The following is an 18,173-nucleotide window of genomic DNA, read 5'->3' as shown; positions in this document are numbered from 1 at the left end:
AAGAACAAGTGTAAGTAGTAAGTTTTCTTAATATTTACAGAGATATTGTAAGGATGGAGTGCAGTAAAACTCCATCGTTTGAAAGAGAAGGGAATAAACAAAAGCATGCCAAAATAAGTAAAATACCACAGAGAAGCTCAGCTATTTGTTATCAATTTAATTCCTCACCATGCTGAATCCTGTGATTCTGGCTGAGGACATGTTGAAACACCAGAAAGACGATGATATTTTGATTGACATTTAAGGATTTTGTACATAGTCAGTCCAAACTTTACCAAGCAGATAGTTTTCAAACAAACGGCACTCAAGTGCACTTCTCAGAGGCCTGTTACATATACAGAAGGCTGTATATATCTGATCCTACCAACAAAAATATCGTTCCTATATGCTTTGTAGCCCTCTTACTTCAGGTGCAACTTGCCAGTCAGTCAGGAATATATTTCTTTTTAATTCCAGATAGCGGTTTTATTTACTGTACTTTATTTATCATACCATCATTCCCCTCATCCAGCAATTATGATTTCTGGCCACCCATTTTGAACATATGTGATAAAAAATACATTTCACATATTAAATGACTTCAATGCAACTCCCAAAGAAAACACAATTCCTAATGCAGGGCAAAGCACTGGTGTCATGGTGGGTGATGCACAAGCAGAATTCCCTGCATCATCTTACACATGGCAGAATCAGGCTGTGCCACAGCAAGAGTTGACACTGTAAGTATGTGGCAAGGAAAGCTCCGCTGCAATCAGATGTGAGCATGCTGCAATTTGCAAGTTGATTGACACTGCCCACAAGAAAGGATAAGAGAAAGATGAAAAAGAACCACAACTCCCTACAGTTCTAGCACTATGCAGTAGCATGAAAAGTTAGGAATATTTGGTGCAACTTAAAAAGAGAGGATAAAGGGGTTGCTCTGCCTAGGAGAAGCTCTCTGACTTCTGTGAGGTTATTTCTAAGTTCACTCAGACAGAGATCATGAAATGACTGGCTTGTCTCTAAGCCAGATTTTACCTATTTTAGAACAACTACCCTCATCACTTTGAGCTGTGTGGGTACTTCTGTGACTTTCTCTTTTTTTATACGTATATGCATAATGAATAAGAATATATGAGAATAAGAATATTAAATAAGCTGAATGTAATGCATTTTAAATAAACCTGCTACTTCTTTTTTTAGATCTAAATTAAATGCAAAGTAAGCACCTCTCGAATGCTTGTGGCTAAATTTACCACTGGGAACTTAATGGGTGTGCTGATGAAACATTTACGTGCACCTGTTTTGGCCATAAAGAGAGAAAATTTGCACATCCAGCACATCCAGCTTTACATCCAACTTCTCCTCTGCAATATGATTGCCTGCTTAACATGTACAAATGAAAGATTAAATGGGAAAAACCGTCAAGGTTCAAAGTCTGGACTTTTTTTAAAAAAAACATTTTCAGACAGTGTTTCGGCCACCACATATGAGCTGAGATTTATTAAGTTCTACTGTTCACATTTCAGTTCTGTTTCAATAAATGCCACTATAAAGTTTTCAGACTAGTAATAAAAAAGCTATTAATGTGTTTTCTCCATGTTAATCAATTCAATACAGGGACTGTGATGTTAACACTACTTTAAATTGCTGCCTTCATCATTTCTCATTCTTACAATATATAAAACAAATAAAGGGGTTTTGGATTCCTTATAGATTCATTTTTAGCTCAAAGTGAAAACTGTGCAAGATTTGTGGTGTCAGACTCCTAGCTGGTGATAAGCTTCTCCTTCCTTCCTCTTCCCAAACTAAATATATAAAGAGACTTTAACAAAATTAATTGCAGTATTCAGCGTTCATGAATTTCTATGCTTGTGTAATTCATTTCCTTGCAGATAGCAAAGCAAAGGGAGGTTTTCTTGCTGCCAAGGTTACAAGATTCATGAGCAAGCCTGCTCAGGACTAATGAGGAATAAGTAAAGAATCTCCCTCATCACTTCTTTCACTGGGGGCTACCTTTTAATCGCATTAAATTACTCGTGCGGTCAGGCTGCATTCCTCAGAATAGAGGGACAGCCAGAGAACAAATGCTGCCAGAAGAATCCTGAACAGCCATTTCTGCCACTATTTGCGTAATGTTTAGTAATAAACATTATTCCCAGCTTGGAGACCAATCATATTAGTATCCATGTCTGGCAAAGAGCACATCTCCTCACTCAATTCCTTCATCAGCAACTCCAATCTTCAATCCAGGCATGATGCGGGAAGGTGAAGCAGCCTGTGCTCCCTGAGAAAAAACCAGCAGCATAAACCCTTTGCTTTCCCCCCACCTGATCCTGCTGCCCAGACTGTAGAGGTCACGAAAGGGACCTTGTCCCAGATAAGGACATAAAGGAAGACCCTGTGGATGAGGTGAAGCCACAGAGCACTGTGGGATCAACCTAGGCATTTTTGCTCTTGTTGTAAATCAACAAATTCACTTTCAGGTGCTGTACATGCTTCTTACAAGAAAGAGCTTCATATGCAGGAAGAATCCACCCAGCCACCTTCCCAGATCCAAAAGCCCTTCCTATACCTTCTGAGACAGCCCAGACCTGGGGAGGTATATTGGTACATCCAGAAAGCAAGGAACATTTCTTGACTTTTCCTGGATTTTTGAGTTAGAGGGTAGAATGCCAATTTAATGTCCCACTTTATAAAAAGCAATTCACTTTTCATTCCCCGCTCACTTTTATAAAAATCTGAGGAGATAAAAGACTTGTTTAATTTATTCTTCTATTTCAGCTTGAAATGGAGGACCAGGTGAGCTACTAGTTCCTGATAAACCAAAGGAAGTGATCCAAACCTACATGCTTATTAATATGAATGCATCTTTACCCTCCATGCGCAACCATACTCCAAAAGGAATATGAAAGGCTCAGCACTGTGGTCACAGGACACAAAAAAGGGAATGTTAAGACTCATTCTTACCCAAGGAATTCTTCCCTGAGAAGTGTGTTGCTGCGGTCGGCAACAAACTGAACCACATCCCACCACTGTACTGCTGTTCATTGTCACTCTACCTCAGAGATGACTTGCAGACATGAGAGGGTATTCAGGGCACTCCACATCCTAGCAGATCTAATCTTCATGAAGTGTCAACATTCAAGCCTCTCTAAATTATCTCAAAGTGGGTCCACAAGGTAGACACCCAAATCACTCTTGGCTTAAAAACACATTTTTATTATGTAGAATGCAGTTAATTGTCTGCTAAATCTCATTTCCCTTTAGCATTATTTTTTCTCTTTATCAGATTCCACCACCACCACACTTAAAAGAGTACCTAGCAGTTGCATAAGAACAACCTCTATGACATGCGTCAGATTCTTGCCTACTTAACTCCACTTAACTCTGTTTAATCAGAACACAAGTTGCCTGTGTGCAAACTAAAATTCCCACTGGACAACTGCTTCAAGGACAGAGGGTGGAGTCATCGGCAAGGCAGAACTGACATGGGGACACGTCAATGTCCTCTTCTCTTGGAAGGCTAGAGTAACCAGGGTACTGCAAGCTTTCAGAGATCAGAAACTTGATCCTCTGAATTCATGCTATTTAAATTGTGGATTCATGAATGAGGCAAACACTCTTTTTTATGCCCTCATCAGTTTTATTTCTCAGTCCCCAAACGTGCCACTTCTCACAAAAATCTATATAGAACAGGACTCCTTAACCCTTCTCTGATAAATTAATCTCCTCTAGAAAGGTTCATGTGGAAAAATCTTGAGAAAGAGTGAAATTGGAATCCTTGAATTTAATACACTCTTAAAAAAAAAAAAAAGAGATTAATGGGATGTATCAACTTTCAACATAAAAGCTGCGGAATAGATAAGGACTTACTGAGAGACCCTTACAGGCTATAGCTCTGTATGGCATCCTACTGAAATAAACCAGAAATAAACACACACAATCTGTGAAACTGATTTAAAATATCATGTTGCTCATTTGCATTGAACTTGTTTCATAAGGGCACATGGAAAGGCTTCATTTGTCCATCTCTAAACCTGGCTGTTAGCACCTAGCAGTGGATGTTGTTTACCTTGCCTTTAGTATGGTTTTTGACACCTGTAGCTCTGCAGAGAAAGACCTTGGGGTTTTGGTAGACATTAAGTTGACCATGAGCCAGAAATGCACTCTTGTAGCAAAGAAGGTCGACAGTATCCTGGACTGCATTAGGAGAAGCACTGCGAGTGTGCCACAGGACTTGATCCTTCCTCTACTCAGCAGTGGTGAGGCCATATCTATGTCCAGTTCTGGGCTCCCCAGCACAAGAAAGAAATGGACTTACTGGGGTGAGTCCCGCACAGGGCTATAAAGATGATTTGTCTGGAGTATCTTTCATACAAGGAGAGACCAAGAGAGATGGGACTGCTCAGCCTTGGAGAAAACAAGATTCAGAAGGGTTCTTGTCAATGTGTGTAAATAACTGATGGGAAGGAACGAAGAAGAGCGAGTCAGACTCTTCTTATTAGTGCCCACTGACATCAAAGAGGCAAGAGCCACAAATTGAAAAGCAGGACATTCAATTTGAACACAAGAAAACACTTTTTTGCTGTGACAGTGGTCAAACACCACAACAGGTTGCCCAGAGAGATTGTGGAGTCTCCATCTGCGGAGATATTCAAAGCCCAACTGGACACAGTCCTGGGCAGCTTGCTCTAGCTGTTCCTGCTTGAGGACTTCAAGAGGTCCCTTCTAACCTCAGCAATGCTGCAATTCTGTACCATAGCAAGGGTGCTGGAAAGTCACTGAGAACATGGATGGCAAAGCCAAGTTACCACAGCAGAGATTAGGAAACAAATATCCACAGGAATCTAGATTTCATTAATTTAATTTCTCTTGGAAATGCATGATTTTTCTGCAGCCAAAATTCAACCAATTCCTTAGCAGGCAGCAGCACCCCACACATTCTGCATTACAAGATTAAGACATCATGCTAGAGAACCAAACTCCTCAATTTTTCCAGTTGCCATGCAGTGCAATCACTCCCCAGTTTTTCCAGTTGCCATGCAGTGAAATCTCCTACAGCACTGTACATCTCACACACTCAAGCGAGCATTTTTTGGATCACCATGTGGGGAAGTGGGAAGGAGATTTCAAAAATCCTAAAATTAAGGATAACACCTTGGCTCCATGGAAGACAACATGCAGCTCCCACTGACTTCACTGGGGCCAGGATTCACTTAGAAAGTGGTAACTTGTGTATTCATTCTGTGCTGATACTTCATATTGTTTCATGTAACTAAACACCTAAATGGCTTAAAATGAATACAGCAAAACCGTGACATCCAGCAGCAGAGAGCCATTCCAGTGTCCTAGGTGTTGCTCATCTAATAGTCTCTCACTGACACTCTTACATGAAAACTGACACTTACATGAATAGAGTTGAGAGAAAACTTATGACAGGCATTTGGAAAAGCGATCCTCATTGCTCAGTACTCTTCTCCGATAACAACACTCATTACGAAAGAGCTGCCTCTGCCACTCGTACATAAATCAATGTCAAAGACAGCACGAACCCAGTTTCCATTGAGAACACCCAGTTATGGGAAGCCACACCTGGCCACTGAATGGCCACTGGTGGTGGCAGCAGCAGCAAGGGCACTCCACTGACATTTACTTAAATATCAGTATGATCTCAACACACTTCCAGGTATGCAACACATTCTTCTCCTGCTTTCTTCACAGTACTCGAAAATAATTTTTTTTTTCCCCAAGCTACCTGACCTTGAAAAAACCATCGCTTCTCTTTGAACGTATTCAGCTGCTTTTCTGCCAACTACAATAGATTCCCTATTCATCGAGAAAAAGGTGGACATGAAAGAAATCTGCAGGATGTTTTCTTGTGCATCCATGTTGTATAGAAAGTATTGTTGATTCTCTTCACAGCTTTTAAATATCCCTTCTACAATTTTGATTAATTCAAATCTTATTGCAACTCCTTTGGTTCTGAATTTTCAAAATAAAAACTAAACGTCTTGTGTGATAAATCTAACAAACAACTGGGTTTAATCAAAATCTTTTTCTTTTACATGCTTCATGACTTTCCACTTCCATTATTCGCTAGAGAAAGACTTACTAGTGGTTTCTTAAATATCTTCGAACGATCTTTTGAATCTTTTCCATTTTGCTTCATTTAGATAATTAACATGCAATTCAGTTTGCACTTCAATATGCCCTTCAAGGTGACCTCTGAAAAGGTTTTGTAAATGCTGAGGTTAGGACTTTGTCAACAGAGGGAACAGCAGCACAGCTGAGGATGATGACAGGTATTGTTCTGCTTTCCTCTGGTGCAGAGTGGCACGGTGCAGACAGTAAAAACGTCTGGCAGAGCAAAAACCTCCTTGGCTTATGGCAGTAAAGTGCAAAATGGAGCAAGTAAGAAAATCAAAACATATATTGTTGTATAATAATTCAATAATCTACCACATAAAAAGACAGTAGCAGAAGGGGGAGCATAAGTACACGAATGGGTTTCAACAAGAAAGAACTGAACCTATACGAGAATTCTCCGTTCTCAAGGATGCCTCCCCTGCAATTTAAAGGCATACGAGAGGGTACACAAAATAACTGCAGTATGACAAAGTGAATTGTGCCATGGTTAAAACAGTCTTTGCACATGTCTCATTCACTGCTAATGCCACGACACTCTAGCAAAATTGTGTTATACTACCATCATCCAAATTATCAGAGGCACTGAAAGCTTCAAGTAGGAAATGTGTGCACTCAGAAACTGTAAAATAAAGTTCTGCCTCAGCTTCCTGTTAAGATATATCCCTTTACACAAGATCTACTTCTCTCTTTTCCAGCTCAGTCAATTCCTATTGTCAAGTCAATCACTTATTTTGGCGCTCATATGTAAAAATATTCAGGAATCCAAGACCCCAAATGATTAAAGGTAATTAGTCCTTATTAAATATGATTACAAATATATCTGCTTGCCATTTTACTGGAACAGACAGTAAAACAGCTAGCAGGTATTGATTACCATTGATGGTAATCACCATCACTATTACAGAATCACAGAATCACAGAATGGTAGGGGTTGGAAGGGACCTCTGTGGGTCATCTAGTCCAACCCTCCTGCCGAAGCAGGGTCATCTACAGTAGGCTGCAGAGGACCTTGTCCAGGTGGGTCTTGAATATCTCCAGAGAAGGAGACTCGACAGCCTCCCTGGGAAGCCTGTTCCAGTGCTCCGTCACCTTCAGAGGGAAGAAATTCTTCCTCATGTTCAGACGGAACTTCCTGTGCTTCAGTTTGTGCCCATTGCCCTTGTACTGTCACTATTGATTATGTTGATTTTGTAAGTTTGGGAATATATTTCAAAAGGTACACTGGCTGGTGTCTAGACCACTTGCTGAACCTCCTTCCTACACCTGAACTTCACAGCAAGGATTCAACCCACAATTATCAGCCAGAAAGACATCACCATCTTGCAGAGAAGCAGTATTTCCAATGAGAATGGATGCCTTGTAGGTATCAAGGAGTTTGGGTAATCTGAAGTACCTGAACATAATTTGTGGCCTTAAAGTCAACACACTCCACCACGAGAACTCAGAACTAGTAATGGTTTAGAGCTGCTGATCAACAGATCTGTCTTTCCTCATTTCAACTAGGACTCATTCTGTGTTTACCATTGCTGAGTTAAATAAAAGTAAGGACCTGAAAGAACTTCAGCTGCAAATTATACCTCATAAAGTGGTCTACCCACTACATTATTCTTCAGTCGCAGCTGACAGATCCAAGACAAGGACTGTATGCTATTGGCCTGCTTACTATCTGATAACACAAAAACTCCTCTTCCCTTCTCTTTTTCTATATGTAAAAAATGTTAAACATTTAGTTTACTGTCATTTTCTAATGTTGTCTGAAATACATTGTGACACATCAGAAATGTTCGTAGAATGAATAAAAATGTGCTGTCTGTTTCAATATATTATCTCAGTTATTCCTCTGCACTTGATGTTGCCTGTATTTAAATATCTAAAGCTGCCTTAATTATTTATTGTCTTTCTAAAACACTCTTTTCTCTTTCTGCTATTCTTCCCTTTTTCAAATAAAACTGTATAAAACACGTACCAGCAGTTAGAACAGATGCAAAACTGGGGGTCAGTCACCAGCTAAAACTAGGGTTGGTCAGGTGTATGTAAACCAGTGCATCACCTCTCCCAGTCAGCAAAAGCGGAGCTGAACTACTTACTCACCACTTGCAACATGCTTTAAGATACCAGGACAAAAAGCATGCAGTTGTGCACTGTATCCAATAACCACCATTAATGTATTCTGGATTTTTATTTTGGAGAGCCTGGCTGAAGATCTGTGCCGCTCACATTTTGTCTGCTACAAAACCTGAAACTTGAGACACCAGCATGGGAAACAAATTACTGTAAAAGTGCTCCCACAACAAAGATATGCTCTGATGTGCTCCTGAGATTGAGTTAACCTCTAATTAGGGATTACAAACCAGCAAGAAGGAAGGCCAGATACATCTCTCTTTCTGTTGTAGGGTAACTGATCCATCGCCAAATACTTATTAGGAGACCCTCAGATTAATTTAGTGATGTCAGGAAATAAAAGATAGATCTGGCTGACTTTAAGCCAGGCATAATGGCAGCAGCAGCTGTGTTTGATTCATCTATAGAGCTCAGGGAATTAATCTCCCAGTCAGCCAGGTTGGAGGTCGGAACTGGATTTCTCACTACTCCAAACTGTGCGGATGGACAACATGAAAAATATTGTACTCATTGCAATATGAACAAAAATCCATACCGACTAGGATGAGACACCTACATTTCTTCATTTCTGAACTCAGCCAACATGGGAAGATACGCGGCATAAAGAGCTGACAAGCAACTGCATTATCTAATTTTTACAAAGAGTATTTGTGTTAGGCATGGAGCTTAATTTAGGAAAGTTTGATTTTCCTTTCCCTGCACCCATTCCCCTGTTAACACTTTATCCAAGGAACCAATTAGGCCTTGATCAACCACTGATCAAGAGTTCCCAGTGGGGAGCCATAACGCATTTTATCTGCAGTTATCGTTCCTAAATAACACCTATTTTCTGAGCATGCACTTAATTCTTTTCATCAATACTTCGCTATCCTTCAATAAGCCTGTTAATAGCATTTTGGAGGTGCACTTTCAATGAAACCCACCTTTGACAAATGAATTAGTGAAACTATCAGTATTTCCTTCGGTGTGTTTGCTTTTTTCAGCCACACAGGCAAATAAATTCTATCCCCCTCCTCTCTTCCTGCCTAAAAAACAAACATGTTAAGGTGATGTGTTGGAGTTCAAATACTAAATGGAAAGCTGTTCAGAAGAAACAGAAAAAGATAACCAGTAATGCTTTAAAGCAAACATTCATTATTTTTCACTAAATTCCGTAAGGACAGAAAGTTGTGATGCATCTTTACAATCTCCAGAATTTTTCACTGTCATTAGCATTTCCCTAGCAATACTTCTTGTAAAGGAAAGACACAAAAGGTGCATTTCAACTTTGACAAGACTTCAGTATATGATTAAGTTAGTCACATGGATTTAAGCATGCACTTAAGTTATCTGCTGAATAGGGACAGATATAAACCTACGCCTGAATGCTTTGCTGAAAAGAATCCAAAACGAATTGGTTATAATTAAATTCTTTTGATGAAATTTCTGCAACTCCCTATTGTGACGCCAGCACTGAAATGCTAATAAACTAGTTAAAATTAAGCTTATTAACAAGTAAAATAAACCACAGAGACACTTCTGTCTTTTCTTATTTTATATCACCATATATACAACATTATTTTGCATTAGAGAAATAAAATACTCAACCAGGGCTAATGCATCACCGTCACAGAGCAGTAACTGCAATGCATTGCAATCCAGGAGACAATCTATAGATTCCTCCACATTCGCCTGCTATACTACTCCTGTTTATCTGAGAAACAGCTTTTAGCTATGTCAGCACTGAAGCAAAACTCTAACTCCAGAACACTGCCAGAGAGATGCTACATGCCAGGAACTGCTCAATGTGTGGAGAGCTCTTCTAAAAACAAAACAAATGGAGCTCTAACTGAAAAATAAAGCATTAACACAGGGGTTGCTCAGAAACCATTGCATGCACACACCAGGACTTGCACGCTCTGAAGCATGTTATGTTAAAATAGCACATCCCCACAGAAATATCAGAGAGAGTTAAAAATGCCCTTGTCCTCTTGCAAGCCTTCTGGATGCTGACAGCTGACGTACTACTCACACAGATACTGTTCTGAAATTCTCGCAGCCTTGGACAGCAACAGGAATAGCTATGTTCACTGTGACAAGGAAGGATACAGTGACCCAATATTTCTATCACCTCTTAAAAGTTTTAGTAGTAGGAAGTTTTAAAATATGTGCCAATTGAATGGTGTAGCAAAGTCAAATGATGATGAAGAAACTGGTAAAACAGACAGGCCATCTGACTGAAGTGGTGCAGAGTGACCACCCTACCAGTTTTGCAGGACCTTCCAAAGTCTGTTGTTTTCCAATAACTTAAGACCATGTAAACCGCATTCAATTTGAATGATGTTGTCCCTTCACTTTAGCCTCCAATTCTGATGGAGTGACCACATCAGTGGATAAGGGAAGAGCTATGGATGTCATCTATCTGGACTTCTGTGAGGCCTTTGATGTGGTCCCCCACAACATCCTTCTCTCTAAATTGGAGAGAGATGGATTTGATGGTGTGGAATTATTAGTAAAATTAAGGTTTTACATCTGAAAATTAAGGTTTATATGAAAAACATAGCAGTGTTCACCCATCGAGGAAAAGCATAAAATCAAAAGGAGCTCTGAGGATGGGACACAGCTGCAGCAGGCATGCGAGGAATCCACTCACACAGCAACTCCCTGCAATGTACCACAGAGGACAGAACGGAGTGGAGACTCTGTGGCCCTGCTCCGTGATGATAAAGCAGGAAGAAATGGTCCTCTAGAACTGATAAGCAGCTCATCTGGCCCCTGAGCCAACAGGTTTTTGAAACCTTGCCAAAGTGCTATCCTCTCGTGAACTTTGCTCATTTTAATATCATTATAATACCAAAGCACACCTCCATCCCAAAGGCTACCCGCCTCCGAGGTGCAACCACCCCTCTTTGAGTCTGCGCTCTCGATTTTTCATAAACTATACCTTTAAATGTGAAGTGAGAGATTTTTACACCAATCATGATAGAAGGTGTGTATGACTACAGTCACTCAAACTCCACCTTAGACATAGAAAGAAGATAAAAATAGCCAGGGAAATAGGGGATTTTCAGAGAAGATAACACCGTGGATTTTCGGAGAAGAAGAAGATAACACCGTGAGCAAGTCAAGGGAAACTCCACCTCGGACTGCCTCCGACAACCGGGACTGGCCGACCGGCTGAGCCTTGCTTCTCCCCCCCTTGGGACGCCTTGGGTGAGACTTAAACTAAGCGCTTTTTTCTCGGGAATAGTTACTCCCTAATGTCTATAGCCAGGCTGCATTATTTATAACCTTTTCACGCGTTCTATATTTGCACGTGCTTTCTTGCAGACAGTCACTGTCACCGGCAATTCAAAAACCTATATACCTGTTGCACAAATAAAACTGCACTGTTTAAGTAGCCAGTTGTCACAGTTTCTCACTGAATGCGACCAAACGCGGCCGTGCCAGTTCATGAGCACGACCGGACTGAAGGTGCAGACCGCTATTAGTGTATCCAGAATCGTGGTAGCTTAATATACATATTAAATGCGACTGGACTGGTAGTGGCAAATTGGATATCACTCAGAATTTAAACCTAGCCACACCTAGCCTCTCACTCCAGTGAAGAGAGTCAGAACGCAAGGAGGTTTATTTTCTGCCAAATTAACGCGACAGATGGGTGGACTGTTTGGTGGATGAGAAATTGGCTGGATGGTCACATCCAGAGGGTAGTAGTCAATGGCTCCATGTCGGAAGACATCTTGGAGATGAGTGACAAGTGCTGTCCCTCAGGGGGTCTATACTGAGATCAGTAGCGTTTAATATCCTCATCAATGACACAGGCAGTGGGATCGAGTGCACCCTCACAAGCTTGCAGATGACACCAAGCTGAGTGGTGCCGTCAACACGCCAGAAGGACAGGATGCCATCCAGAGGGACCTGGACAACCTTGAGAAGCGGGCCCATGTGAACCTCATGAGGTTTAGCAAGGCCAAATGCAGGGTCTTGCACCTGGGTTAGGGCAACCCCCAGTATCAATACAGGCTGGAGGATGAAGGGATTGAGAGCAGCCCTGCAGAGAAAGACTTGGGGGTACTGGTGGATGAAAGTTGGACATGAGCCAACAATGTGCGCTCACAGCCTCAAAAGCCAGCTGTACCCTGGGCTGCATCCAAAGCAGCGTGGCCAGCAGGTCGAGGGAGGAGATTCTGCCCCTCTACTCTGCTCTGGTGAGAGCCTGCCTGGAGTCCTGCCTCAAGCTCTGGAGTCCTCAGCACAGGGAAGACATGGACCAGTTGGAGTGGGGCCAGAGGAGGGCCACAATAACGATCCGAGGGATGGAACACCTCTCCTATGAGGAAAGGCTGAAAAACCTGGGGTTGTTCAGCCTGGAGAAGAGAAGGCTGTGGGGAAACTTTATAGCAGCCTTCCAGTACCTGAAGGGGGCTTACAAGAAAGATGGGGAGAAACCTTTTAGCAGGGCTTGTTGCAATAGGACAAGGGGTAATAGCTTTAAACTAAAAAAGGGTAGACTCAGACTGGATATAAAAAAGAAGTTTTCTATGATGAGGGTGGTGAAACACTGGAACAGGTTGTCCAGAGAGGTGGTAGATGTCCCAACCCTGGAAACATTCAAGGGCACACGGGATGGGGTTTTGAGCAACCTGATCTTGTTGAAGATGTCCCTGCTCATTGCAGGGGGGTTGGACTAGATGACCTTTAAAGGTCCCTTTTAACCCATACTATGCTATGATTCTTCATTTTCAAAAAGATTCACATCTTCTGTGCGCGTGCCTTGGACAGTCTTGCATGCTAGGCTGACCAGGAACACGAGGCATTTTGTTACCCGAGCACACATTGTGCTCCGCTGAACCTCTGTCAAAGATAAACATGGAAAACTTTAAAGCTCTCTGGACAGAAGCTCAAAGAGAACAACAGTTTCTGCAGTAGCTTTGAACTAAACTTGCTGTATGAATAATTTCTTCAGCTTGATTGTTAACCCCTTATTGGCGAGCAGCTCAGCAGCATCAGGTCACTTCTGTGAGCAACTGCTTATGAGTGCAGAATGTGGAAGAGATTCAGTTTTTCTCCTTTGTCTTTAAAGCCAAATGTGAAAGATGTTGCGAGGACTGAACTATGCTAGAAATCATACCCAATACATTCCAGTCTGCTGTCTATAATCTGTATGGGACAAGGCAAAATATCAATCAGGAATTACAATAATCTGTAAAATGTTTTGAGAAACAGAACAAGAAATGCATCAATCTACAGACCATAATCTTTATAAACTAGCAGTAAAAGCTATACAGGAACTCATTACAATTTACTGCGCCATGGAAAATGAGCATTTTCACACATCTCATGAAAAACAGAAGTAGCCATTATTTTTCAGTCCTCTACCATTCTCGGGGCCATTTTCAACACAGCTAAAAGCAGGCATGGAATTTAGGTTGTAATTTTCACAGGGACCCCAAGTGAGTTAACAGTCTAATCTTTATGGAAAATTCTGGTCTTAACTTTGAGTTGCCAATAGCGGTAACTGCTCCCATAATCAAATATTATAGTCAGTGATCCTTCAGTGCTTTTGTTCCTTAAACTGGCTTATATTATTCAGTTTGACATTTCAAAAAGAAAAGAAAAAAAAAGGACATTATGGTGGTTTAGTTATGTTCTTCCATTTGTGTGCATTAAACAGTTGCACCCTAGCTCTGCCCATAAATCAGAAAAAATGCAGACATCTGAACAAATAAACCTACTGAAAAAAATAATGTATTACAGCTGCAAAAAAAGTAAATATGGACTTTTTTTTCTGTGCCTCCAGGAGAATCATCACAGTAAAAATAAATACAGATGCTAAAACCAGAAAGATTATACAAGTTAGAACTGGTACAAGACTATGCATTTTATTAGCATGATTTATATTCTAACAGGGTCCAATCTGGTGTTGAGAGCTATAAGAAGTATCCAGACTCTGACAGGATAGGACCCTGCTGTTCTCTCATATACACAAATAGTGTTCTCTCAGTGATTATAACTTGCCTTAGTTCTCATAATCACACAAACTCTATTCAATACCCACACCTCTTGGGCTGACACTTCTGTTCTCAAAAAAATAAAAAGCTACACTTTGAGAGCTTACATATGAAAATGCACAAACACCAAGAGGAGCTCCCAAGTGCCTCAGGTGCCCATTTTGAGCTGAAGACAGCCTATGAACCAGTCACACTGCTACTTTGGGAACAGCCAGGACAAAATAAAAGTTCTATGTATTTTTCCTGACCACCATCCCATAGAAATGCATTTCCTCATCCTGTTTCCACACAGCCCACATTTCACTTCTGCAGAACTCGAGGGATTCATATTTCGCAATGTAACCAAGCAGGACAATTGGAGGAATAGCGAACAAGTTGTGAGGTCAGGCCCTGCCAAAGCGATCCACAGTACAGCTCCAAGAAGTAAGGTAATACCCCTTTTCCTTCCCAGATCACGTGTTCCTGAACTTTCTCCCAAACCCCTCTCTCTTTATAACATTAGACAACATAGCCAGTTCAGAGAAAGAGTTGTAAAGTCCAGGGCAGCATTGATCATGAGATCAAGACATATATTTTTCAACTAAGAAAAAGTAAGATGACATTCTAGGGCATGGGAGCACGTTGGCTGCTTAAAAGCTCAGAGAGGCTGATGCCGAGTCTCTAGAACAAGAGGCAGAGGCAATTACTGGGCTTCTCCCAAGCTGGTGAATGAGAACGGGTCAGTCTAGGCGGCCTTGAGTCCCAGCAGCCTGTCCTGTCCACCTCCACAGCTGCACACTCTTCCACAGCAAAAGAAAAAAATCGCTATGCCAAAAGCCTACCTGTGCACGGCTGTAAAGAACTTCTGTCTTGATACTTTTTAAAAATGAACATGCTACTAAAGCAACAGTCCCAGCAATGGATACAGAGAGACTTCTTCACAGCTTGGGAGCCCATGCGTTGTGTCCATATGCACCAGGATGCACACTCACTCTGTGGCTGATACCACTGTGCCAGAACCTACTTGCTACTGTGTCCATTCTACAGCAGAAGGAACAAAACGGACATGCAGTCACTGGACAAGTGCTATTAAGTCAGCTGCAATACCCAGCCCTGCCACCGGCACAGCTCAGTCTCTCATATCCCTTGCTGTCAGCCAAAACACCAAGAGCTGTAGATTTAGAACTGGCCCCAGCTGCCTGCAGAGTCGTGGGCAACTCTCTCTGCTCCTGCCTCTGCACCTAAACAGGGTAATAATACCACCCAGCTCCACGGAAAGAGGAGAGTATTGATTAAACTCTGTACCAAGGGTCAAAGTATCCAGTCCAAAATCCTTCTACTTGACAAAGTGGGAGTAAGTGAAAACTGCCAGAAGTCCATTATTTAACCTCTTATCAAGCCAGAAACAGAAAATAACTGTTGGACTCCATTTTATCCTGTGAAGAATTTTACATGTACAAACACTTCTAATTAATAGAAGGCTACCAGGTACTTGAAAAAACTTCTGATTTTATACATATATATATATACATATATATAAAAGAATGAATGATACAGGACCCTCAAAGTCTTAATCTGCTGAGTCCTTTTCTGCTTTTGCACACAAAATTAATGTTACTTTCTTCTGATGTGCAAGTGTTCTTTCACAGATTTTCCAAGGAACTGCATTAACTGAATTACTGTGGTGGACTTGTCTGGGTTAACTACCTCCTCATACCAGTACACGTGGCAATACCGTTCTTCACATTAGGAAAGCTAGCACACAAATTCTAAGCATGCTGTATGAAAATACTGATGTTAGGCTGCTGTTATTTTATTTATTCTGTAGGCAGGACTGTAAGTGTAACACAGAGACAAACTATTGATTTTCTCAGTATAAGACCATGGATTTAAAGTCATACAGGAATACTAAGAGCCTCAAATTTGATCATCCACAATACACAGACTACAGCGATTTCTTAAGTCAGTAAAACTGCACTTGAACTGGACCCACATTTTAGACTCTGTTCTGATCTTACAGACAACTGTAGTGTACCTCCTGCACCAACTTACAGTACGCAATTCACAGGAAAGTCAAATTTCCTGATCTGTTTATTAAGAACAAATAAAAACCACGGCAAACCAATAGGCTGAAGGAGGTAAGGAATCGTTCCTGACACTTTTTCACTATTTTTAGCTCTGAAGAGTGTGGACCAACATTCTCTGCAACACACTTGTCAACATAACAGCACCAATTGCTTTATGAATAAAAATGTTTCATTGGGTTTTTTTCTTTCCTCCATACTCACACATTTATTGAGCTATCAGCCTCAACAACAGCCAGCAACAGGGAATTCTATGAGATGATGATGTGGAGAAGCAGAAACATTTATCTTTTAAACCTACTCCTTATTATTTTCAAGTATTTCTTCTGTGTTCAGGACAGGTCTTTAGTATGTCATTATTTTAGAAACTGCTATCACTTCTCTTCTTAAGATCTCTTAAGCAGAGGATCCCTTTCCTTTCCCAAACTGAATCAGGGTAGTCTCCAACATCCCTCTTCATGACTGCTCTCTCCCACTTTTCTAGCACTTCTATTCATTTCTGTTACCCTTCACTGAAATGAAGTAACCAAAACACAATATTAAATTCACAGTGAGGCTGGTTCATCAATTTATACAATGACATGATAATATTTCCTAACTGATTCCCTTCCTAAATATATGCCAAGTGTTGTATTTGGCTTTTGGAGGCCCATTGCATATTAAGTAGATGCCTTTATTAAGCTGTCATGTATGACGTGTAGATCTTTCTCCCAAGAGGTTACAAGTAATTCAGAACCCAATAATGCATACAAGTATTTATAAATTTCCCCTTCTACTTTAATTACCTTGCAAGTTAATGCCATGTTCCGTCTACCGTATGCTGTCCAGCAATCCAGCTCTTTTCAGTCCTTCAGAAGTGCACCTGACAATCACTTAGTGTTCATTAATTCAGAGCCTTTCTAGAAGGTAATATTGACGTCTTACCCATTCTTGTCCACATTTTTGCTAAACATACTGAATATAACTGTCTACCATTAATAAGTCTAAGTCTAAAATCTTCATTTTATTTTGATATGTTGTATAGTTATTTTTAATTTTTATTTATTTTTTGCTTTTTTGTCTTTCCTTTCCAGAAGAAGCTGGTCACGTACCTGATGACTGTTAATTCATGGCAAAAATTTCCCACCTACCCTGTGATTTTCAAGCTCCCTTAGCCTTCAGCTGTAAGAGACTTTGACAATTTTCATTGAATAGGCAGGTTATGTACAATTATGCCCTGGTTTTTGGTTTATTCATGTAAGATTATTTTTTTTTTAAGAAAAACTATTTTAAGGATAAAAATAATTCAGATAGGCAATCTTGCCCTTACAACAGAAATACCAAGTAAGCACAGGAACAAAGGTCAAACATAAGTAAAATCTGAAAACACAAACAAAAGCTTTGCTTATTAAACTTTTATACATTTTCCTTGGCTTTCCACTACAATCTAAGTAGACCTGTGCTGCAAAGAGCAACTTTTAAACATCATGAATTGTGTGCCTTTGCCTATGCTAAGGAGACTTCCTTTGTAACAACATTAATGGGGCTCTTCAATTGCAAACATATTTTTAAAAAACCCTATTCATTCTGACGATTACCTCTTCCTAAATGTTCCTAGTAAGGCTCATTGGCTTCTTTGCTTTTTTTTGGGGGGGCGAGGGGGTGTTGGTGTTTGGTTTTTTTCTTTTTCTTTTTTTTTTTAAATGGCAGATGCACTTGGCAGTATCTGTGACCTTGAGTTGTACACATGAGCAAGCAAGAGAGCCCAGTCCTGCAAGGCTGTTTATGCATTCTGAGAGCGCTCCTTCTGAGAGGGGTGTCTCAAGGAAGACAGAAGCATGATGTGCATACCAAGCCAAGTGCTTCATGATTTATTTATAGGGAAAAG

The 18,173-nt window shown here is 40.7% G+C and overlaps 1 protein-coding gene across 3 annotated transcripts in view; it reads right to left on the bottom strand.

Annotated features, from left to right (window-relative positions):
* The window catches only part of TSPAN4 (tetraspanin 4), a 365,256-nt gene that overhangs the window by 58,353 nt on the left and 288,730 nt on the right, over positions 1 to 18,173 (bottom strand). The window lies entirely within an intron of this gene.

Source organism: Opisthocomus hoazin, chromosome 7 (assembly GCF_030867145.1).
Source record: "Opisthocomus hoazin isolate bOpiHoa1 chromosome 7, bOpiHoa1.hap1, whole genome shotgun sequence".
Lineage (NCBI taxonomy): Eukaryota > Metazoa > Chordata > Aves > Opisthocomiformes > Opisthocomidae > Opisthocomus > Opisthocomus hoazin.
This window is presented reverse-complemented; position numbering and strand designations above follow the sequence as displayed.